This window comes from Gossypium arboreum, chromosome 4, assembly GCF_025698485.1.
Source record: "Gossypium arboreum isolate Shixiya-1 chromosome 4, ASM2569848v2, whole genome shotgun sequence".
Lineage (NCBI taxonomy): Eukaryota > Viridiplantae > Streptophyta > Magnoliopsida > Malvales > Malvaceae > Gossypium > Gossypium arboreum.
The window spans coordinates 93,241,143-93,266,648 of record NC_069073.1 but is presented as its reverse complement, the minus strand read 5'-3'; the positions used below and the strand labels follow the sequence as shown (position 1 = coordinate 93,266,648).

Genomic DNA, 25,506 nt, shown 5'->3' with positions numbered 1-25,506 from the left:
GGTATACATATCTGTACTTTATAAACCATAATTTATACATGTTTTTATCCCATGCTTAGCACATCTATGGATGGTTTCTCCTTAGATTTGGTGAATTCGATGCTCCTAATTCTTTAATTTCATGTTTTATACTTAGGTGAGCATAGAAGAGTAAAAAGAGCAAGAAACAGGTCGAAAACAGAGAAAATGGACCAATTTGGGAAATCAACACGGCCTAGACTTCCTCACACGGGCGTGTCACATGGCCGTGTCCCTTTGACAAGATTGAAGCACGACTTACACGGGTAGACTACACGCCCGTGCTATTCAACAGCCTTGACCACGGGCTAGAGTAATCGCACACGGGCGTGTCACACGGGCATGTCTCTGTCGAGCCCAAGTATAACCCTATTTGGAAAGAGGCCAATTTGGAGGGCTTTTTGGCATTCTAAAGCCTATTTAAACACCTGAGGAGGCACTTAGAAGGGGGACGTAGAGTAGGAGGAAAGGAATTATTCAAGGGAAGCCAATTGGTCCATCTCAGAAGCCGGATTCATCATCAAGACTGAAGATCTCCCTTCAATTTCCATTCAGGGGTTTTAGGTTTTCTTTATGTTTTGTATTCATTATTCTTCTGAGATGTTTTCTTCTATAATTATGAACTAAACCCCTTAAATACCTACGAGGAATGAAACCTAAGATGGATCTTGTTATTATTATCTGAATTGTATGATAAATATTTGACTTGTTCTAAATTATGTGTTCTTAATTCTTGTTTTAATATTCTAGGATACTGATTTGAGTTAATGCTCTTATTCAGAGGAGGAATAGACCCTGTCTAAGAGTAAATTTGTCATAATTAAGCGGAGTTGATTGCACACCTAGAGATAGGGTGATAAGATTTTGCCGAATTAGGGTGAAACCTAATAAGGGGATCCATAGATCAAGTTAATGCAAACTAGGTGTTAATTAGAAAGAGATTTCAATTAATCAACCTAGGGTTAGACGTTATTAGTCTCAAGAGAGATAATAATATAACTTAGGGATTTCTACAGATCAAGTCAAATGAATAAATCATCTGATTTAGAGTTAAATAACAAGTGAAGTCTAGGTGGATTTTTCCTTGGGTATTGTCTTGATCAATAAAGTTTTCCCAAAAGCTTTTTCCCAATCTTCTCTCTATGCACTCTTAGTTTAGTAATTAGTTTAGATAACCAAATCCCTTAATTTTTAGGCTAGATAATAAAAAGAAAGTAATTACTAGTACTCTTGGTTCCTTTGGGTTCGATAATCCGGTCTTGCTAAAGCTATACTACTGTTCGATAGGTACATTTGCCTTCATCGTGATAATAGTTAGTTTCAAGAATGATTAATTATAAATTTTTAAAACCTGTCACGAATATCACGTATCAAGTTTTTGGCACCATTGCCGAGGAACTAGGATATTACGAACACTCAATTTTTATTACTTTAGTCATTCTACTTTTATTTGCAATTTAAAATTTTATTTTCTTTTCTCATTTTTCTTTTCTTCGTTCCTGGCATGTTTACTAGAAGAAACCCGTCAGGACCTTTACTGTTTGATAGTGAGATCGATTGCACAGTTTGCAAAAATCGAAGAGAAATAAGTCGAAGCTTACGATACACAGAGGAAGAACAAGAGGACGATACTTCAACCACAATCAATGAGATGGCTAAAAACCAAGAAAATTCGTTACCTCCTGCGATTGCTGTTAATCAGAAACTTGCTCCGCGCACTATGTATGATTATGCTAAACCTTCTTTAACAGGAACTGAATCGAGTATAGTTAGACCTGCTGTAGCTACAAATACTTTTGAACTGAAACCTAACACAATTAAAATGATATAGCAATTTGTTCAGTTTGATGGTTTGCAGGACGAAGATCCCAACGCTCACTTGGCAAACTTTTTGGAACTATGTGATACATTTAAAATTAATGGCATTTTTGATGACGCCATTCACCTTCGGTTATTCCCTTTTTCATTGAGAAACAAAGCTAAAAAATGGTTGAATTCGTTACCACGAGGGTTAATCACTACTTGGGAACAAATGATCGAAAATTTTTTATTAAAATATTTTTCGCCGGCTAAAATGGCTAAATTACGTAATGATATCTCTTCTTTTGTGTAGATGGATTTAGAAACACTCTACGATGCATGGGAGAGATACAAGGACCTTTTGAGAAGGTGCCCTCACCATGAGTTACCACTTTGGCTACAGGTTCAAACATTTCATAATGGCCTGAATCCTTCGACTCGATAGATGATCGACGCAGCCGCTGGCGGAACCATCAATAATAAGACACCTGAAGATGCTTATGAATTTATAGAAGAGATGTCACTAAATAATTATCAGTGGCAAGTCATGAGGACAAAGCCAACAAAAACAGCTGGCGTTTATAATGTTGATTTGGTCACCATGCTCTCTAATCAGGTAGAACTCTTGAATAAGAAAATTGACAGTTTTTTAGTTCTTCACATGTTCACCCAGTAATGTAGTGCGAAGAAAGTGGAGGTGGATCAAGCAATCTAGATTGCCCACCCTATGGCCACAACATAGAGAACGAGCAGTTAAATTACATGGGTAATAATCCTCAATCTCAAAATAATCCTTATAGTAATACTTACAATGCAGGTTGAAGGAACCACCCAAATTTCTCATGAGGAGGCCAAGGGAATCAACAACCACTACCACCTTCAGGCTTCCAACAACCACCCTACCAACAAGAGAAAAACCGAACCTTGAGGAGATGCTAACAAAATTCATCTCGGTGCCAGAAACTCGTTTTCAGAATACTGAGACAGCACTTAAAAATCAGCAAGCGTTGATCCAAGGGCTCAAAACTCAGATAGGTCAGCTCGCGAAATTGATATTTGAACGACCACAAGGTAGCCTGCTGAGTAACACTGAATCTAACCCAAGGGAGCAAATCAATACAATTACCATTCAAGATGAGGAAGGGTTAGTTGCAACTGAACCAGAACAGAGATAAGAAGCTGTAGTAAGTAAAGGTAAGGGTGAGGTGAACCACAATGACCAGAAACCGATAAGTAAAGAGTACAAACCTCGTATGCCATACCTAAATGCGAAAAGGAAAGATCGCACAGAAGAACAATTCGGTAAATTCCTTAAATTATTAAAGAAGTTACATATTAACTTATCGTTTATTGAAGTTCTTTCGCAAATGTCAAACGCAGTCAAATTCTTAAAGGAGCTTTTAACAAATAAGCAGAAGTTGGATGAGGCGTCTCATGTGGAACTAAATACGGTTTGCTCAGCCGTACTACAGAATAAGCTGGCCAACAAATTAAAAGATCCAGGGAGTTTTACTATTCCCTGTTTAATTGGTAACCTAGATGTAAATAATGCTTTGGCTGATTTAGGGGCTAGTATCAATGTCATGCCTTACAAAATGTTTAAACAACTAGGTCTTGGGAAACCCAAACAAACTAGGATGAGTATTCAATTAGCCGAAAAAACAATAAGATTTCCTAGGGGGATTATTGAAGATGTACTCATTAAAATTGACAAATTTATATTCCCAGTTGATTTTGTTGTTCTAGACATAGAAGAGGATAGTAATGTTCCTTTAATTTTAGGGAGGCCCTTTTTAGCAACCACTAGAACAATAATTGATATTGGCACAGGTGAACTCACACTTCGTGTGGGAGACGAAACAATCACCCTTCAAGCTCATAATTCGAGTGACACATCAAAAATTGAAGGTGGTTGTATAAATCATTCTACTAAAACTGACCATGTGGTGCAACCTACTTTGTAGGAAATAAGTTCGAAGAACCTACACAAGCCATGTTCAAGCAACAACAAAGGACCTATCTATGAAGAACGAAGTCTACAAATCGAGGAATTAGATGAATGGCGGACACAAAAATTGAGAACACTAGATAAACCGAAATCGAGCCAGGATGAGCTCAATACATCCCCAAATCAACTTAACGTTGGAGATAAGATGCAACAGATCCTCGCATTACCACTTCTGACCTTAATGAAGAAATTCCTCTCACGATACTCAATATTTTCCCATATGGTATAGTTGAGGTAATTCACCCCAAATTTGAAACTTTTAAGGTAAATAATACTCATCTTAAACCTTATATTGATAAAGTTGATAGCAGGGATGAGGAGTGTAAACTCTTCGAGCCACCATGATCACACACCAGAAAGGTAAGCCAAGCTTAGACTATAAATAAGCGCTTCTCGGGAGGTAACCCGAGCACTAACAGTAATGATTTATTTAAATTCTAGTTTTTCACTTTTAACCTACTAACTGAGTCTTGAAACATAGGGTTTCCCATCCACACGGCCAGGCACACAGGGGTGCCTTAGGCTGTGTACACACCACAGGAGGAGACACGACCGTGCGATACCGCCATGTGAAAATAGGGCAAAAATTTTTCCCAACACAGGATGCAATAAGTCGCCACGGCCATGTGATAAGGTCGTGGGCGAAACTGCCAAACCAACATGGGTGTGCGACATGCCCGTGTTTTGAAACCATGGGCGGACCTGTGAAATTAGCACTGGCGTTCGACACGCCCGTGCCTATCCCCCATGGTCAATACTGTCAAACTAACACGGGCGTGGGCTACCATACACGGATGTGGGAGAAGCGAACAAAGCAAGACATGGCCGTGCGACATGGTCGTGTGCACCTACACGCCTAAGGAACACGGACGTGGGGCGAATGTCAGACGCGCCTAAATTTAAAAATTGTGAAACACACGGGAAAAAATTAGGGCAAGGCCGTGTGCCCCAAAATCTATAAAACCCCTCACTATTCATCATCTCCCTCCCCAAAAATCCCAAACCCTAGCCGCTGCAACTCCACACGCCCTACCTGCGATGCCCGTTCGCCGCCTACAACACTATTTCTGCCGACTCAAGCTTCTCTATTTTGCATTTGTTTACTCTTTTCTCTCTATTCTCTTCAAATATTTTTCCTATTTCATGTTTTCTCTAGTCCATTTGACTATTTTAAGTGAATATTAATAGTAGAATAATAGAAATCCTCATGCTTGTCATTAAAGAATATTGCCATTTTTCATACTACATTCATCCATTTTTCTTGTTTCCATGGATTTCATGTTTACCCATATACATTCATGCATTAGATTTTCCCCTCGTATTATTCTCATAGTCCTATTTTAATGACTTGATATAATTGCTTTAGTTGTTTTAGTTTTATTCTCTTCATTTAGTACACGAGTCTCATGAAACATTCCTAATTAGTTTTGTTTTTCCATGCTATTTTTGGGATGTATTGGTTGAACTTTGACTTTTCAATGCAGGTATAATGTCATCCTTACGTAGTAAGAAGACCGCTATTCCCGCCTCGAAGAAAAGAAAAGGAGCAGCGTTATCCTCGGGTCCTACCGCAGAGATTAGGCACCCGTTCCTCCAGGTTCCCTTGGGACCCCAAGAGGAGTTATATCAGATATTACGGGCCCGACCTCTAGGTGTGGGCCGCTGCATTGACGGGCCGCACTTGAATCGGTTCATTTGGCTAACGCGGTTCGAGCCCACTTAACGACTGACCCATGGGGGTTCTTCTTTGAGATCGTCGAGCCGACGTATCTCGAGTTCACATTGGAACTCTGCTCGACGTTCCATCTTCAAACAGTCATGACCAACTTCGACAATCTTGGAACTGTCCAGTTCCGCCTTAGTGGACTAGTACGCCAGTTGAGCGTACTCGAGTTCGAGATTGCATCAGGGCTATATACAGAGCAATTCATGGACGACAATGAATTCGACACCCTTCACTGCCACATCCACTACTCCCCCTCAAAATGATGGAGGGACCTCGTCCCTGCCTTGGCCACATATGATCCTAGCTACTCTAAGGCATCGGCCCTCGCCCAATCCCTGCGATACCTACATGCCATCTTGGCCCACACTCTGACGGGATGACGAGAGAGCACCAGTGTCGCCACCACGTACGACGCCTATTTCTTATGAAGCATGGAGAATGGGCACGTCCTCGACCTTGCTTACTTCATCGCCCTCGCCATCCACCATCAGACGGAGCGACGTAGGAGAGGGTTCATCTCTATCGGGCCCTATGTGACTCGGCTGGTTTGGCACTTCGGGCTCCTCAACATAGCTGCACAATCATCCTCCCTTACTCTCATCGGCTAGCTGTCCCCACAGGGCATCTCGAGCATGCTAAGTATAAGAATGATCGAGAAACGACGTGGCACCTACCCTCCTCAGTACTACCTCGTCTAGTCCACCGAGGAGGAGGACCTAGAGGACATTACTGAAGATGTCCCTCCACGTCATAAGGACCCACCGTCTCAGCCATCACCCATCCATCGTCCAGTTCATGCAGCGGCTTCATATTCTGACATCTCTGAGCGCCTTACACGATTTGAGCAGCAATGTTTTCAGTGCTTTGATCATATTGATGCGACTCTACATCAGATTTGTCAGCAGTTCCACATCTCATCGCCACCACCACCTCGTGAACCATCCGGCGATGGCGATGTTTAAAAACTTTTAATTTATTATTTTTATTTTCACTTTTATCTTTATTTATCTTATTTAAGTACTTTTTATTTCATTTTCCTTTATTATTATTTTAATTTTAGTTTTTATAATTTTTATTGAATAATTTATAGTTTCGGCTATTTCATTACGAGTAATTATGCTTCCTTATATTTCCTAAAATGTTCCTGATTCTATCACAGTTATAAAGAGCTCCAAAGCTCATCATCGCATAGGAACTAAAAACTCCACTGGCAAAGGTTCTCCACGACTGCCATGTCCTGCTCGACCACGACCATAGCTACCACCAGATATAATATTCTTTTGGCGCAGGACTTATGGACTAATGAACCTCTACCACCACCGGAGGATCCTCCTCCACTCTCATCATTGCCTTGGCCGATTATTCTCCATAAATCAAATTCAAGGAGTTCATTCATCATTCAGGAAGTTTCACTTCTCTCCCTATCTTATGATTATATATCTATCTTCTTCAATATATCTATCTTTGTCCATTGAGGGCAATGTACATCTTAAGTGTGGGGGGTCTTTTATATCATCATTGGAAATCACTGAATTTTGTCTTATTCTCACGTGAATCACTCATATCACTATTAGAATGAATTTTAATTAATTTATTATTTTTATTGATATGTCTTGAATTAAAACATAGGCATTTATGCATTAATTATTTAAACTTTAAGACATTAGGGAATCAAGCATAATAAGTTGATTTTTGAAGAATTATAAACTTTTAGGTTGTTTCCCTAAGTTTAGATATTATTGTGAGTTGAAATTCACAAGTTTAAACATCAAAAAGGCATAATTTTTGTGAGATCTTGAGCCTTTAGAGCATATTTTATTTCTTTTATGCTCATTTTTATTATGAGTGCGTCAGTATTGATTTGTTATTCTAGAACTTGCTTGATTATGCATGTAACACCCCGAATTTGGGCCTAGAAGTATTGGGCCTTGAGTGGGGGTCCGTAAGGAGGTTGTATATAGGTATTTAATTGTGCAATGAAACGAAACAATTAAATGTTTGCTTTAGTGGTTAATGGCTTTGAGAAGTGTTGGAGAAATCTTGGGTTCAAACTTGGGCTTTAGTAAAAATTTTGGTATTAAGTGAAAAAAACCTGGATGCTTGGATGAGGGCCTTTTAAATTATTGTGGTAAATAAATGACACAAGGAAGCATGTAGTCTAGTGGTTGTGGCGTCATTAAGGTTGTATGGGAGCCTAGGTTCAAGTCTTGGCTCTTACAATTTATTTTGTTTTTTTTAAGGGAACCTGGACTTTGGCCTTTAGACCTCATAATTAATTGGGGATAAAATATGACACAAAAAGCCTTGTGGTTTAGTGGCAAGAAACGTGTGGAGCATCTGAGGGGAGGCATGGGTTCGAATCCCATAGCAAGCAAGAAGCATTTATTTTGCTAACAGGGGGCGGCAAGAGTTGGTGTTGAATTTAAACTCTGATGTTTGAGGGATCCCACATCAGGAAGCTAACATAAGAGTGGATACAAAGCTGGCTTTAAATAGAGAGAACCATAAGGAGAGTAAAGGTACCTTTCTTGGCTGATCCCTTTCGCTGTATGCGTGCTCGTTTGGGTTGGGCGTCGGGTAAGAGTGCTCGGAGCATGGATTAACTCCAGTCGCCAATCAAGTGTGTATTTCTCACTACTCTAGCTGTAGGATGGCTCCTTCGGGCCGCGATGGGCCGAAAGCGGCCATGTGGGCCCAATTGGCCTATGGGCCCAATTGGATAAGTTGTTTGAAGGTGTTTCAGTAAATATTAGACTAGGCTAGGTCAATCTCATATCTGTGGCTAGATTTGGGCTAAAAGGGCCACACGAGTGTGTGGGCCCATTTGGGCCGAGAATAGCCTTTAGGCCCATTCGTATTGTTATCCCTGTTTAGAATACTTTTGTTTACTAAAATTACCGAAATACCCTTAGTTTGTAAAAATACTGAAATACCCTCGATTTGTAAAATTACTGAAACACCTTCGACTTGTAAAATTACCAAAGTACCCCCGATTTACAGAAGTACCGTTTTACCCTTGATTTACATAATTACTGTTTTACCCTCGATTTACATAATTATCGTTTTACCCCCGATTTACATAATTATCGTTTTACCCTTGACTTACAGAATTACCGTTTTACCCTCGATTTATAGAATTACTGTTTTACCCTTGATTTACAGAATTACTGTTTTACCCTCGATTTATAAAATTACTAAAATACCCTTGGTTTGTAAAATTACCAAAATACCCCTAGTTTGTAAAATTACCAAAATACCCTTGGTTTGTGAAATTACCAAAATACTCTCAATTTGTAAAATTACCAAAATACCCTTGATTTACAAAGTTACAGAAATACCCTTGACTTTATAAAAATTATAGAAATACCATTGGTTTACAAAATTACTGAAATACCTTTGGTTTGTAGATTTACCAAAACACCCTTGTAGGATGAAATGACTAAAATACCCCTATTAGGTAAAAAGACCCTAAAGCCCCTGTAGGGTAAAGTGACCGTAAAGCCCCTAGAGGGTAAAGTAACCGTAATACCCCTGTATGGTAAAATGACGAATATGCCCTTATGTTCCGTATGACTGATGTGTTTAGGATTTACATATTTTGATATTGGATTAGTTAAGTTTGAGTGACAGGTGGTGGTTATCGTAGGCGATTGATTTTGGAAACGTTTCAACTTCAACCCGTAACAGGTGTGTACTAACCCTCGTAATAGCTTAGATTAATATTTGCTGAGAAGCCAAAATGCTAAAATACCAGTATTTCGGGAACTTGTAACGTTGCGTTTGGGTGTAGATGTGATAAATATGATATGATCGGTGTTTGGATCGATGGAACAGGAAAGAACTCAATTTTGTGCACGATGGTAAGTTGGGCCGCAATGGGCTGGAATCGGGCCCAATGAGCTTCGGGCCCATTTGGGTAAAACTGATAGAAAATGGAATCTGGAAAACTTGCATGTTAACACGGTTAGTACTGTTGTAAAATTTGGATTATGTGGGCTTAATGGGCTAAATCGGCATTCGTAGGGCCCATTAGAGGTTTTGGGCCCAAAAGCCCGAGTTTGATAAAGTGGGTTAAAGATCATTGTTTAAACACTCGAAAATATTGATAATTGTTGATGAACATGGAAAACCCTGATATTTGGTAAAATTATGAAATTACCCTTATAATGTGAAAATGACTGTTTTGCCTCTAGGTAAAAATGACCATTATACCCCTAGGGTTTAATTATAAATTTGATACGTGGGATATGATATACATGATTGATATGATATACACATGATATGTATGAGATGCACATGATGAATTCATAAATGCATTGGGTTGGGTTTTTATATGGATGGAGGAAGTGCAAAAGGGCTTATGCCCCAGTTTATTGAAAAGGGCTTATGCCCTAGTTTACCGAAAAGGGCTTATGCCCCAGTCTATTGAAAAGGGCTTATGCCCTTTATCAAAAGGGCTTATGCCCCGCTTTATTGAAAAGGGCTTTGCCCTTTTACATCAAAAGGGCTTTGCCCGGTTATTAAAGAGGCTATGCCTCTAGATATATGATAAAGCACTATCTTGCCGGTGGTGTGTTGGTTGGGTGGGTTGAGTTATTCCTACATGGTGTGTTGGTTGGTGCGGGTGGAGAGTAGCGGATGGTGGGTTGAGTAGTCTCCCAAATGGGCTTGCATACATTCATTGGTATTTCATGTGATATTGAAATGGGCTTGCATATATTCATTGATATTTCATGTGTTATTGAAATGGGCCTATGGGCCATCAGATTTATAATAAAGGCTTGCCCGATGATATGATTTATGAAAAGGCTTGACCCGATGATTTGATTTATGAAAAGGCTTGACCCGATGAAGATTAAACGAAAGGCTTGGCGCGATATATATGTCGAGACCGAATAGGGCTTTGGCCCACTTGTCTTGATCTTGTGTTTTCATTGTTTGTTTGTTATTACTGAGTTTTCGTAAACTCACCCCGTTTCTAATTGTGCAGGTAATCTTTAAGCTTAGATGGTTTGGAGCTGCGAGGGACTCGGAGATGGCCACACTACTATTTCTGTTTCTTTTAAATGCAATAAGTAGCCGATTTATTTATTTATAAGTTTTATCTTATTAATATTATTGTTTGGTTTTCGGTTGTAATAAGGCCATTTTAATTATTTTTCTGGGATTATTTTATTTTTAATAACTTTAATCTGTTTGTTAATAAATGGGCTAGACTTAGGACGTGTTTTCAAAATGATAATTATTTTCAAAATAACACCACGCCACAATTATCCGATTTATCAAAGATTTCAACTTAAATAAATTACAACTCGATTTAACCAAGTGTGGCAATGGTTGTGGGCATGTCTAGGATTGGATCTATTAAAAGAGCTTGGTACTTAGCGACCTTCATGGCTCACCTCCTCATTCTGATTCCTACGGTGCCCAGCTCCCATTCACTTTGTGAGCTTAACAAAAGTCAGTTTTTAAAGTACTAACACGAAACATGGATTTTTAACTTCAATGTGGCACATCAGATTAAGCCATAACATTTGGGCCGGGTTTGGGGTGTTACATTTAGTGGTATCAGAGCCAAGTTGCAAAACTCGGTTGTGGTATGGGTAGCAGAAAATTATTGTTATTTTTTTTCTTTTCTTTTTCCGAAATTGGGGTTTGAAAAGGGTTTTTCTAAAATTTTGTTTTGAAATCTCTCATCGAAACTTGACTTGTTTCTGAAAAGATGTTACTGGAGGTGTGGCACACCGAGTCTCCAGCACCAAATCTGTAAGTTCTCTAACTCTGTTTACTTTTATAGATTGAAATGCTATATTGAGAAACCACTATAGATAGTAGCACTATACTGAAACTCACTAGTTAAGAGTAAACTGTAACGCTTGAATTTAGATTTAGTATTTATTTGGTGTGTGTTCTGGAAATGTAGAAATTATTTGCATGTGAAATCTATTTGCTCCGATGGATAAATGTTTTGGGTGTATGTTAGTATTATTAGTATCGAGTCTTGTGAAAATGTGGTGGTGTAGTCTGAGAGTGGAAAATTTCGAGGATGAAATTTCTTTAAGGGGGTAGAATTGTAACACCCCGAATTTGGGCCTAGAAGTATTGGGCCTTGAGTGGGGGTCCGTGAGGAGGTTGTATATAGGTATTTAATTGTGTAATGAAATTAAACAATTAAATGTTTGCTTTAGTGGTTAATGGCTTTGAGAAGTGTTGGAGAAATCTTGGGTTCAAACTTGGGCTTTAGCAAAAATTTTGGTATTAAGTGAAAAAAACCTGGATGTTTGGATGAGGGCCTTTTAAATTATTGTGGCAAATAAATGACACAAGGAAGCATGTAGTCTAGTGGTTGTGGCGTCATTAAGGTTGTATGGGAGCCTGGGTTCAAGTCTTGGCTCTTGCAATTTATTTTTTTTTAAGGAACTGGACTTTGGCCTTTAGACACGATAATTAATTGGGGATAAAATGTGACACAAAAAGCCTTGTGGCTTAGTGGCAAGAAGCGTGTGGAGCATCTGAGGGGAGGCATGGGTTGAATCCCATGGCAAGCAAGGAGCATTTATTTTGCTAACAAGGGGCGGCAAGAGTTGGTGTTGAATTTAATCTCTGATGTTTGAGGGATCCCACATCGGAAGCTAACATAAGAGTGGATACAAAGCTGGCTTTAAATAGAGAGAACCATAAGGAGAGTAAAGGTACCTTTCTTGGTGATCCCTTTCATTGTATCGTGCTCGTTTGGGTTGGGCGTCGGCTAAGAGTGCTCGGAGCGTGGATTAACTCCATCGCCAATCGTGTGTATTTCTCACTACTCTAGTGTAGGATGGCTCCTTGGTACGCGATGGTAATGCGGCCATGTGGGCCCAATTGGCCTACGGGCCCAATTGGATAAGTTGTTTGATTGTGTAGTAAATATTAGACTAGGCTAGGTGAATCTCATATCTGTGGCTAGATTTGGGCTAAAAGGGCTACACGAGCGTGTGGGCCCATTTGAGCCGATAATAGGCTTTAGGCCCATTCGTATTGTTATCCCTATTTAGAATACTTTAGTTTACTAAAATTACTAAAATACCCTTAGTTTGTAAAAATACTGAAATACCCTCGATTTGTAAAATTATCGAAATACCTTCGACTTGTAAAATTACCAAAGTACCCCCGATTTACAGAATTACCGTTTTACCCCTGATTTACATAATTACCGTTTTACCCTCGATTTACATAATTATTGTTTTACCCTCGACTTACAGAATTACCATTTTACCCTCGATTTATAGAATTACCATTTTACCCTCGATTTATAGAATTACTGTTTTACCCTTGATTTACAGAATTACTGTTTTACCCTCGATTTACAAAATTACTAAAATACCCTTGGTTTGTAAAATTACCAAAATACCCCTAGTTTGTAAAATTACTAAAATACCCTTAGTTTGTGAAATTACCGAAATACCCTCAATTTGTAAAATTACCAAAATACCTCTAATTTACAAAGTTACAGAAATACCCTTGACTTTATAAAAATTATAGAAATATCATTGGTTTACGAAATTACTGAAATACCTTTGGTTTGTAGATTTACCAAAACACCTTTGTAGGATGAAATGACTAAAATACCCTATTAGGTAAAAAGACCCTAAAGCCCCTCAGAGGGTAAAGTGACCGTAAAGCCCTCAGTAGGGTAAAGTGACCGTAATACCCTCGTATGGTAAAATGACGAATATGCCCTTATGTTCCGTATGGTGATGGGTTTAGGATTTACATATATTGATATTGGATTAGTTAAGTTTGAGTGACGGTGGTGGTTATCGTGGCGATTGATTTTGGAAGCGTTTCAACTTCAACCCGTAATGTGTGTACTAACCTCGTAATAGCTTAGATTAATATTTCTTTGAGAAGTAAAATGCTAAAATACCAGTATTTCGGGAACTTGTAACGTTGTGTTTGGGTGTAGATGTGATAAATACAATATGATCGGTGTTTCGATCGATGGAACAGGTAAGAACTCAATTTTGTGCACGACGGTAAGTTGGGCCGCAATGGGCTAGAATCGGGCCCAATGGGCTTCGGGCCCATTTGGGTAAAACTGATAGAAAATGGAATCTGGAAAACTTGAATGTTAACACAGTTAGTACTGTTGTAAAATTTGGATTATGTGGGCTTAATAGGCTAAATCGGCATTCGTAGGGCCCATTAGAGGTTTTGGGCCCAAAAACCCGAGTTTGATAAAGTGGGTTAAAGATCATTGTTTAAACACTCGGAAATATTGATAATTGTTGATGAACATGGAAAACCCTGATATTTGGTAAAATTACGAAATTACCCTTATAATGTGAAAATGACTGTTTTGCCTCTAGGTAAAAATGACCATTATACCCCTAGGGTTTAATTATAAATTTGATACGTGGGATATGATATACATGATTGATATGATATGCACATGATATGTATGAGATCCACATGATGAATTCATAAATGCATTGGGTTGGGTTTTTATATGGATGGAGGAAGTGCAAAAGGGCTTATGCCCCAGTTTATTGAAAAGGGCTTATGCCCCAGTTTACCAAAAAGGGCTTATGCCCCAGTTTATTGAAGAGGGCTTTGCCCCAGTTTACCAAAAAGGGCTTTGCCCCAGTTATTAAAGAGGCTATGCCTCTAGATATACGATAAAGCAGCTATGCTGCCAGTGGTGTGTTGGTTGGGTGGGTTGAGTTATTCCCCACATGGTGTGTTGGTTGGTATGGGTAGAGAGTAGCGGATGGTGGGTTGAGTAGTCTCCCCGAATGGGCTTGCATACATTCATTGGTATTTCATGTGATATTGAAATGGGCTTGCATACATTCATTGATATTTCATGTGTTATTGAAATGGGCCTATGGGCCATACCGTTTATAATAAAGGCTTCGGCCCAGTGATATGATTTATGAAAAGGCTTCGGCTCAGTGATTTGATTTATGAAAAGGCTTCGGCCTAGTAACCGTTAAACAAAAGGCTTCGGCCCAGTATATGTCGAGACTGAATAGGGCTTTGGCCCAGATTGTACTGATACTGTGTTTTCATTGTTTGTTTGTTATTACTGAGTTTTCGTAAACTCACCTCGTTTCTAACTATGCAGGTAATCCCTAAGCTTAGATGGTTTGGAGCTGTGAGGGACTCGGAGATGGCCACACTACTGTTTCGGTTTCTTTTAAATGCAATAAGTAGCCGGTTTATTTCTTTATAAGTTTTATCTTATTAATATTATTGTTTGGTTTTGAGTTGTAATAAGGCCATTTTAATTATTTTTACGGGATTATTTTATTTTTAATAACTTTAATGCTTTGTTAATAAATGGGCTAGACTTAGGACGTGTTTTCAAAATGATAATTGTTTTCAAAATAACACCACGCCACAATTATCTGATTTATCAAAGATTTCAACTTAAATAAATTACAACTCGATTTAACCAAGTGTGGCAATGGTTGCGGGCATGTCTAGGATTGGATCCATTAGAAGAGCTTGGTAGTTAAGCAGCCTTCATGGCTCACCTCCTCTGTTACGGATTCCTACCTGGTGCCCAGCTCCCATTCACTTTGTGAGCTTAACAAAAGTCGGTTTTTAAAGCACTAAAACGAAACATGGATTTTTAACTTCAATGTGGCACATCAGATTCTGCCATAACATTTGGGCCGGGTTTGGGGTGTTACAATGCATGTCAAGACCACACCATTTGATTTGATATGTCAAGATGATAAAGGCACTTAGGTTTAACCCACTCACTCTACAAAAGCCTACCTTCATAATTAACCCTTAGTGAACCCTTTTGAGCCTAACAAACCATTAATTGATTTACCCTCAATATTAACCCATAACCCATTATTGTTGAAATCCCCTAATTTGATCCCTATTTTTGTTGAGATTGGATTTGAACTAATTGCTTAGCTATGTTTTTCTCTTCTATGTATTTGGCTTTTTTTTTAATATATATATATACTTATATACATATTAGTAGTAATTCGTCATTCTTGAGCTTGAGTGTATATTCTAAGAAGATGCTCACTTGTATTCAACTGATAATTAGTTATTTTTCTAGTTAGGTGATTTTTTCAATTCAATCTCGATTATAACCTTTTCTTTCAGCTTGTGACCACACCCCCTAACCAAAGCCACGTTACAACCCTCTAAAGACCTTTTTTATTGATGTATCATCTCAATCTCTAATGGTGGAGATTTGATTTTCATACAAGCCTATGGTAATAACTTTTCATACTGACTAGTGAATGCTTTATTTGATTTCCTTGAACACCTCGAGTGATTTGAGTGAATCTTTAGTGAGGATGTTAAACTCTGTGATATTTTGATCAAAGGTGATCACTTAGATAAGGGGAGACACCTATGTTTTCATGATAAAATGCTCAACTTGAAATGTTTGAAACTTTGATGTACTTTTAGTTGAATTTTCAATGTATGAATACATATGGATTATTTTGAGATATTATTGATAGGGATTATAAATTGAGAATAATTTATTTTGATTGTGAGTTGAGGATTTTCCTTGAGGACAAGCAAACGCTTAAGTGTGGGGGTACTTGATAAACCGTAATTTATACATGTTTTTATCCCATGCTTAGCTCATTTATGGATGGTTTCTCCTTAGATTTGGTGAATTCGATGCTCCTAATTCTTTAATTTCATGTTTTATACTTAGGTGAGCATAGGAGAGTAAAAAGAGCGAGAAATAGGCCGAAAACGGAGAAAATGAACCCACATGGGAAATCAACACAGCCTGGACTTCCTCACTCGGGCGTGTCACACGGCCGTGTCCCTTTGGGAGGATTGAAGCACGACTTACACGGGTAGACTACACTTCTGTGCCTATTCAACAGCCTTGACCACGGGCTGGAGTAATTGCATACGGGTGTGTCCCTGCCGAGCCCAAGTATAACCCTATTTAGAAAAGGCCAATTTGGAGGGATTTTAGGCATTCTAAAGCCTCTTTAAACACCTGAGGAGGCACTTAGAAGGGGGACGGAGAGTAGGAGGTAAGGAATCACTCAAGGGAAGCTGATTGGTCCATCTCAGAAGCTGGATTCATCATCAAGACTGAAGATCTCCCTTTAATATCCATTCAGGGGTTTTGGGTTTTCTTTATGTTTTGTATTCGTTATTCTTCTGAGATATTTTCTTTTATAATTATGAACTAAACCCCCTAAATACCTAAGGGGAATGAAACCTAAGACGGATCTTGTTATTATTATCTAAATTGTATGATAAATATTTGACTTATTCTAAATTATGTGTTCTTAATTCTTGTTTTAATATTCCAGGATATTGATTCGATTTAATGCTCTTATTCAAAGGAGGAATAGACCCTGTCTAAGAGTAAATTTTTCATAATTAAGCGGAGTTGATTGCACGCCTAGAGATAGGGTGATAAGATTTTGTCAGATTAGGGTGAAACCTAATAAGGGGATCCATAGATCGAGTTAATGCAACACTAGGTGTTAATTAGAAAGAGATTTCAATTAATCAACCTAAGGTTAGACGTTATTAGTCTCGAGAGAGATAATAATGTAACTTATGGATTTCTACGGATCAAGTCAAATGAATAAATCGTCTGATTCAGAGTCAAATAACAAGTGAAGTCTAGGTGGATTTTTCCTTGGGTATTGTCTTAATCAATCGAGTTTTCCCAAAAGCTTTTTCCCAATCTTCTCTCTGTGCACTCATAGTTTATTAATTAGTTTAGTAACCAAATCCCTTAATTTTTAGGCTAGATAATAAAAAGAAAGTAATTACTAGTACTCTTGGTTCCTTTGGGTTCGACAATCCGGTCTTGCTAAAGCTATACTACTGTTCGATAGGTACACTTGCCTTCATCGTGATAATAGTTAGTTTCAAGAACGATTAATTATAAATTTTTAAAACCTGTCACGAATATCATGTATCAGTACTAACTTGTGACATAATCTCTTACTCATTTTTTCTTTTGACTTACCCTTTGGGTCTTCTGTCAAGTTACTCGATAACTTACCGATTGAACACTCGAAATACTATTGGATACACGGAAGGCTCACACATAAGTTCCACCTATGTAGTTAAAGCTACCTCATATCACATAACACATAAAAGCTCATTCTCGAGCTACTCACGTGTCTGCTCACACAAGCTATCGGTCAGGATGTAGCTACACGGGCTGCTCACACAAGCTGTCAGGTATCCGCAACACATGCTGGACTACACAGCCATCGGTAAGACGTACAAGACCAGCACTCAGAACCACATAAACATATATCACATATCTCATGAGCTCATAAATCACTTGGTTCCTAGTGACATGTCACTTGTATCCTAAACAATTCCTAAGGTTGAAAAGGGATTCTAAAATATCACATCTCTATCAAGCTTGCTCGTAATGTCGATCTTAATGTCCATAATACCAATCACTTACTCATAGAGCAATCAAAGCATAACTCATAATAGCATTAAAGAATTTAAATTCACATAATACTCAAGCATCGAAAATATAACATAACATCACATTATTTGTATATGAACTTACCTCGGTACAAAATGATGAAAACGAGCCTATTCTTCATAAACTGTCTTTCCCCCGATCAAGACCCAAATCATATTTTTCTTGATCTATAATGCCAAATTTAACTTGTTTAATACATACATTGTTCGATTCGACCCATAACACGCCTTTTCACCCCTAACTTTTCACTTATTTACAAATTGGTCTTTAGGCTCGTAAAACGAAATGCATGCATTTTCTTTGTTACCCAAGCCTAGCCGATTCATATTCCTACTCCTAGCCGATTCATATTCCTACTCCTAGCAGCACACATTTTTCTTTATTTCACATATTTACTACCCATTTTACAACTTTTACAAATATGTCCTTTTCAGGTGTTTTCATGCAAAAAAAATCACTTTGTAAAAGATGTTTATCACACGTCAAACTTTCATATTCTTTCATTAAACATCAAAATACATGCATGTCATACATGGGTAAATTTTTAACATAAACCCTACTTGAAAATAAGGGTAGAAATGGATAGATCATGCTTAAGGATCTAAAAAATGTAAAGAACATTAAAAACGGGCTTGGAGGTACTTACAATCAAGCTTGAAAAGTTGAAAAACCCTAGCTATGGAGAGCATGAAAATTTCGGCACTTAGGGAAGAAGATGGACATGAATTTTTCTTCCTTTTTCCCTTTTTATTCTTTTATTACTAAATGACCAAAATGCCCTTAACGCTTTTCTTTCAAATTTTTCCTATTCACGTCCATTTTTGTCCAAAATTTTAGAACTTGATCAAATTGCTATTTAAGGACCTCTAATTAATAATCCATAGCAATTTCATGCTAAAAGCTTCTAGAAATCAAGTTTTGCGACTTATTCAATTTCGTCCCTAACTTCAAATTGGACACTTTAGCCATAAAAATTCTGCATGAAAATTTCACAAAAACATACAATCATATCATGGATCATCAAATAATCATGAAATAATTATTTCTATTTTGAATTTGTAGTTTCGAAACCACTGTTCTAACTAAACCCTAATTCGAGATGTTACAGTAACTTAGTCAAAGGAGCCGCTATCACAGAGAACCCCTCAGCAAACCTCTTGTAATATCCTGCTAACCCAAGGAAACTTTGAAGTTCAGTCACATTTCTAGTGTAGCAACCCTTACCCGTACCCGACGCTGGGATAGGGTTCGAGGCATTACCAGGACTTTAAATTTTGAAATGTACCAAATTGGGTCACCAAGTTTTACTCAATTTTTAAGCTTTTCATCCATGAACAACTCGTCCCTTATATAGGCCTTCAAGGCCTATAACATACCTAGAGGCAGTGCGGAAAAAATTCGGGTACGTTCGAAAAACCTTAGGCTCCTTAGGAAATTTTTCCTTATCATAAAGTGTCATACGCCCGTGTTGGTAGGCCGTGTGGACTCACACGCCCGTGTGACTTGGGGCACACCCATGTCCTTTAGCCATGGGCAACACTGACTTATCAACATGGCCATGGCACACACCCATGCTGTTTGCCCGTGGACGACACTATCTTTTTAACACGGCCATGGTGCACGCCCGTGTGGCCTACCCGTGTACAACTTTGAGCTAAAATTTTAAGTGCAGGGGACAAACAACCATAGCACACGCCCATGGGAGGGAACCGTGTGTCACACACAGCCTAGACACGCGCCCGTGTGTCTAACCATGTGAACTCTAATAGGCTATTTTCCAAGCCTTTAGTCACCCTTTTCTACTACTTGTGGTTAGTGGATTACCAAATTCAAAGTAAAACACAATTATACACTTGTAAATAATTTTGATTAAACTAGATGTATAGAAACCTCATATCATTGGTTTCATACATGATAGGTTATTTCCCATTTAATGTTTATGGGTTCCCATGTCACTTTAATTCATCCGAAATTGGCTCGTTCATGTGACTCATTGCCAATTAATAACGACCCATCACTTGTAAATAAAACCATGCATAAATTCATAGGTCATAGCCTACTTCAATTAAGCCAATTTTCGTGGCCATAAAAAAAGAGATAAACATATTTTTACATGCCTTCATTTGGCAAATAAAATGACACATATAACAAAATACTCAAAAATACTATACATGCCATTGAACAAAACAAACAAAATAAACAAACAAGCTTGTCTAGTTGATAGTGTGTTGACTCTCCAATCGTCTTCAAATTCTTTCGATTCCTCGAGCTCTGTGAGACAGGGAAAAAGAGAGGGGTAAGCATTTACATGCTTAATAAGCTCGAATAACCGGAAAGTAAACTTACCGAGTAATTAGCATACATCCATATTTAAATCATGAAATCATCAATTATGAAACGATTCCCTATCACATGCACTCAATCAATGAGTTAGTTACATAGCAAAGCATCATGTAATTTATGTAGATGAGCTCATCATTCATCATCTTATTGACATACATCATATTAATCCCATTGAGTTTCTAGGAAATCTCGATGGAATACCCATTATCCGTCAATTCTTACGAATGATCATTTCACATATATGCACTCCCACGAATCTCACATCTCATGGAAGGATTACCATACTAGGCTAAATCCCCCATATCATATCCCTTATAATGACAAAAACCCTTAATGAGCTCGGATCTGAATTACCAGTCCAGGCTAAATCCTTAATGCACACATATTCTTCGGGAGGCTTGATCATTCAAGGAACACCTGTCCAGGCTAGATCCTTTTCATACTTGAGATCACGGATTACTTGTAACATCCTGATTTTCGGGTTTATTCGCGATTTTCAATGTTTTGTAAAGATTTTTAAAATTTTGTATTTGGATGTGGAATTAGTATTTTGAGTAGGTAAATGGGCTTATAGAAGGCCCATGAGTTGGCCAAAACCCAGTTGAATTTTTGGAATTTTAGACTTAGGAGTTAGGGGTTCTGGCTAAGTGGCCTTAAGTGGAGTGATGGGTAAATTGCATCACAAATGAGCCTTTGGTAAAGTGGCTAAGTGACGCCACTAGGGAGCTATGAAGGTGGCGTGTAAGTGTTGGGGAAGACACAGGTTCGATTCCTTTGTTGGCAAATAGATGCATTTATTTTTTAGTGCGGGAGGGTAAGTGTTGGAGTTCGGTGGATTCGCTAGAGGAGAGTTGGATCGGTTTAAATGCTTGGATTAAGGAGTGATAAGGGAGAGATTTAAGGGATTGGGATGAGGCTAGGAGTTAGCAGAATGGGGAATTGAAGAGGAAAATCGGCGGGGGATTATGAGGGTAGTATTTCGCACTTAGGGTATTGTTGGTGCCGCTTTCTTCTTCTTTACACCTTAGGATCGTTATTTTCTCTCTTTTCCTCTCTAGCCGAAACTACCACCTCTCCTATTCTTCTTCTTCTATTTTTTCTTCTTCAAACTATTCATCATACCTACTATTCATCAACACTTTTGCCAATCCATAAAAGCGAAAACCTGTGATCCTTTGCTTGTGCCGATTTCTTCAAAGCCGTGTTCTCCTATGTTCTTTTGCTTTTATTAATTTACAAATTATCTTTTCTTAATCCTGGATTCCTGACCGCAATTCTACTTCAAGGTTGTAGCCTCGCATTATCATCTCCTTCATCGCACAAAAGCCGAAAAAAACCATAGATTTGGGGGCTTATAGCTGCAACTACAAGACTTTGGGGAATTGAGTTCTACCGTCGTTTGATAGATAAATCAACACTAGATTGCATGGAAATCAAGTGGGAGTAAGGGGTAAGTACGTATCATCTCAGATCTGTTCTTATTTTGCAAAGTTAAGAAAAGCCGAAGTCCCTAAAATTAGGGAGGCTGCCGATTTGGGCATGTGGCTCTAAAGGTTTTAACGGTTGTTTTCTTTCATTGGTTAGTGCCTTCTTAAGTGTTGGATTGGGCGTGAATCATTGGAGCAATTGGATTCTGAGCTAGCACAATTTTGGCAAAAGGTAAGGTTTAAAGACTTTTAGGGACATGGTTCGATCATGGGTGTGTAAGTTTTGGAAGTTAGTGATATAGTTTGTAAATAAGCGTTGTGCTAATCAATTGTAGGATATCGAAGAGATCTCGATGGCGCTTGTCGCGAAAGCAAAAGTGTACCGAACACCCTTCTTTAGTTCAATTCGGCAAAAGCAAAATGCCTAAATTCGCATTTCATGGTCATGTGGGTATGCGAATGCTCTCAAGTCATAGAATAATTGTTAGATCCGGCACCGCAAGGTGGTAAGCACGTTCAGCGTGACGTTTTAGCGTATTTGGAAAAAGGGCTCGATGGGCCAAAATTGGGCCCAATGGGCTTACGGACCAATATGGGTAAGAGATGGGCAAATTAGCTTTGGGTAGATGGTGGAATCAAATTGCATAAAAGCGATAAAAATTCTGAATTAGCTTGTGCGATGGCGTAGATCACGAAATTACCCCTAAAGAGTAAAATTACCAAATTACCCTAAAGAGCAAAATTACCGATATACCCTAGGGTTTTAAATTGGTGAACTGCTTGATTGATTACTACAGTATTTTGCATGATATGCATTTATTAATATTTGTTGCATGGGATTGGGGTATTAATGGAGGAAGTCTTGAAAGTGGTTCATCCACGATCTTGGAGGCTTTGCCTCAATCGATGAAATTTGAGTGCGTTCTTTAACCTGTGGTGTGTAGGGTTGGGTGGGTTGAGATATTCCCACATGGTGTGTAGGGTTGGTGCAGGCGGTGTAGCGGTTGGTGGGTTGAGTAGTCTCCCGGATGGGCTTGCATTCATTATTATTGTTGTTACTCATGCTCTTGAACGGGCCTATGGGCCACACTGTTATGTAAAAAGGGCTAAGGCCTTGCTCTTGTGATACGAAAAGGGCTTGACCTCTGTGTCTCGTTATTTGAATAGGGCTCAGCCCAATGGGCTCGAGCTGAATTGGGCTTTGGATGGGTTTCAGATATACCGAGTTTTCCCAAACTCACCTCCTTCCTCTTTCATCCTTACTGGTGAGCCCTAGAATTGGTGGACTTGGAGTCAAGCGTGATTCAGAGTGGCCATGAAGATTGATTGTCGATTTTAAATAAGTTTAATATTTATTTTGGATTATTTTATTATGCTTAAAGTTGTAATAAGGTCGCTCTTTTTAATTACTTATATTTTGGGGATTATTAAACTGGCTAGCACTAGGTTCGTTTTATAAAATCTACTTGTTTTAAAAAGATCACGATGACGCGCAAAGTTTCCATAAAGTAAATGTTTTCCCAAGAAAAATAAATATTTTAAGCAAACGATTTGCAACCTTAATCATTTTCTTAAGTGGTCATAATCAAGCGGTTTTCTCAAAATTATACGAGATGTTAGAGTGTGGCAATGGCGGTGTGCATGTCTAGGATTGGATCCGAAGAGAGCTTGGTACTTAAGCAGTCCGACGGACTCACCTCCTCTTCTTCCTGGTTTCCTACCTGGTGCGCAGCTTCCATTCACTTTAACTTACTTTTAAAAGTGTCTTTTACAACACCAACTCAGCTTTTCCAAACTAAGTGTTTTGAACGCATCAATGTGGCGCATCAGATCCGGTCATAACATCCAGGCCGGGTTTGGGGTGTTACATTTAGTGGTATTAGAGCCTAGGTTGCAACAACTCGGCTGTGGATCGGGTCCGAAAATCTTTTCAAAAACTTGGGCCTAAGAAGGGTATTTTTGGAAATAGTAAGTTTTTCGAAGATGTTCAAGTTTTTCTATTTGTTAAACGGGGTTAAATCAATAGTTGTAAAATAAAAGTGTTTACAAATGAAATCTTTTCTTTGGTAAACAAAAAACATGGTTTTAATTTTACATGGATGATAAGGAAGTAGCACAATGAATCCCCGCACCAAGTCTGTAAGTGATCTTTTACGCTTTAAATATTTATATAGAACTCTTCAGTAAATAATCTGCGAGATAATCTTGAGCCTTAGAGATAGAGCTATTGATGATGTAGTATTAGGACTACAAGACCTAAACAGTAGCTAAATTATGATTCTTGCGAAATAACTCTGAAACTCTATCTGTTCATAAGATATTCGTAATAAGCAGTGAAACCAATAAACTAATGTCATAAAATTCGTAATCGATAAATCGTTATGAGTATAAGGGCTACTCGAGGAAGAGGCCGTGGTCGAGGCCGAGGTAGCACTCAAGCTGGATCTGCGTCATCAACACATGCCACCGGCGGGTACGTCCACCATCGATTAATGAAAATGGGCCGTATGGCCAAGACTCTGGGGATGACGCTTTGTCTCGAGCCATGTTGAGGGTTTTGGAAATGGTGGCGAAGCTAACGTCGGGCCCATGAATAGGGGTCCATTTCGAACGACTTGAATAACTGAGTTGAGATTTTTAGGCGTGTCTGAGTGGCCCCAAATGTGGTAAAATCTTGGTTGGAAGCCACAGAGCGGATCATGGACGACTGGGACCGCTCGGAGAGCGAAGTTGAAAGGGCGATGTCGTTCTTTGCGGGATGAAGCGTGTCGGTGGTGGATTCTTGTGAGAGAAGGTACCCCACCGAGAGGGTAACATGGGAGCTGTTCAAACAGACCTTTAAGGCAAAATATGTTGGAGCTAGCTATGTAGATGCACGCAAAGGAGTTCTGAACTCGACTCGGGAAATAAGACCATTCTTGAATATGAGGCGGAGTTTCTACGATTGAGTCGGTATGCTAATGGCATCATTTCCACTTGAATCTGGCCGCGTCGACGCTTTGAGGATGGCCTTAGAGATGAGTTAAGTGTGCTCATAGCTCCAGTAGAGAGGCGAGATTTCATTGCTTTGGTAGAGAAGGCTAAGATAGCCGAGGAAGTGAAGCAAACCGAGCGGAGGAATCGTGATAAGGATCGGAATCGGTTCGGGAGGGATCTTTGGACCAGGTGGTCTTGAATCGAAATGTTAAGAGAGCTAGGAGGAGGAACCGGTTCGGCGATTCGGTGAATACAAGTAGACCGCAAGCTTGTGAAGATTGCGGCGAGAATGCATCAAGGAGAGTCTTTGGAAGCGTTAAGGGCTTGTTTTCGTTGTGGGTCTAAGGAGCATAGGATTAAGGATTGTCCTAGGAGGGCCACTCGTGCTCGGTGTGGCGAACAAGGGGTCAGGCGACCGGCTCAACTCAGTAAGGGATGGACCGCCGCCAAGAGGTCGTGGACAAGGTCGCGGTGGTAATGGCCATGGACGTGGGGCACCCGCGGGGTATTGGTAACGCAGATGCTCGTCGGCCAGACTTTGGTGTATCTTGCTCGTCGCCGAGGAGGGTGACCTTTTGATGTCATAATCGTACGTTTTTACCTATGGTGTACCCTATCTTGCTCTCGATTGATGTGGGATCAACCCATTCGTATGTGGCATATAACATTTCGGGCATCGGGCGTGCACTTCGAGGAGACCGTATGTAGGGTGTCCGTGATAAGTCCTTTAGGTCATTCGGTTAAGGTAGAAAGCTCTTCA

At 39.1% G+C, this 25,506-nt stretch overlaps 1 non-coding gene across 1 annotated transcript; it reads right to left on the bottom strand.

The window, feature by feature from the left end:
• Positions 1-2,098: 2,098 nt before the first annotated feature.
• Positions 2,099-2,205, bottom strand: LOC128292260 (small nucleolar RNA R71). Its single transcript, XR_008282244.1, has one exon. It is a non-coding gene; the product is annotated as a small nucleolar RNA R71 (small nucleolar RNA).
• Positions 2,206-25,506: the final 23,301 nt, after the last annotated feature.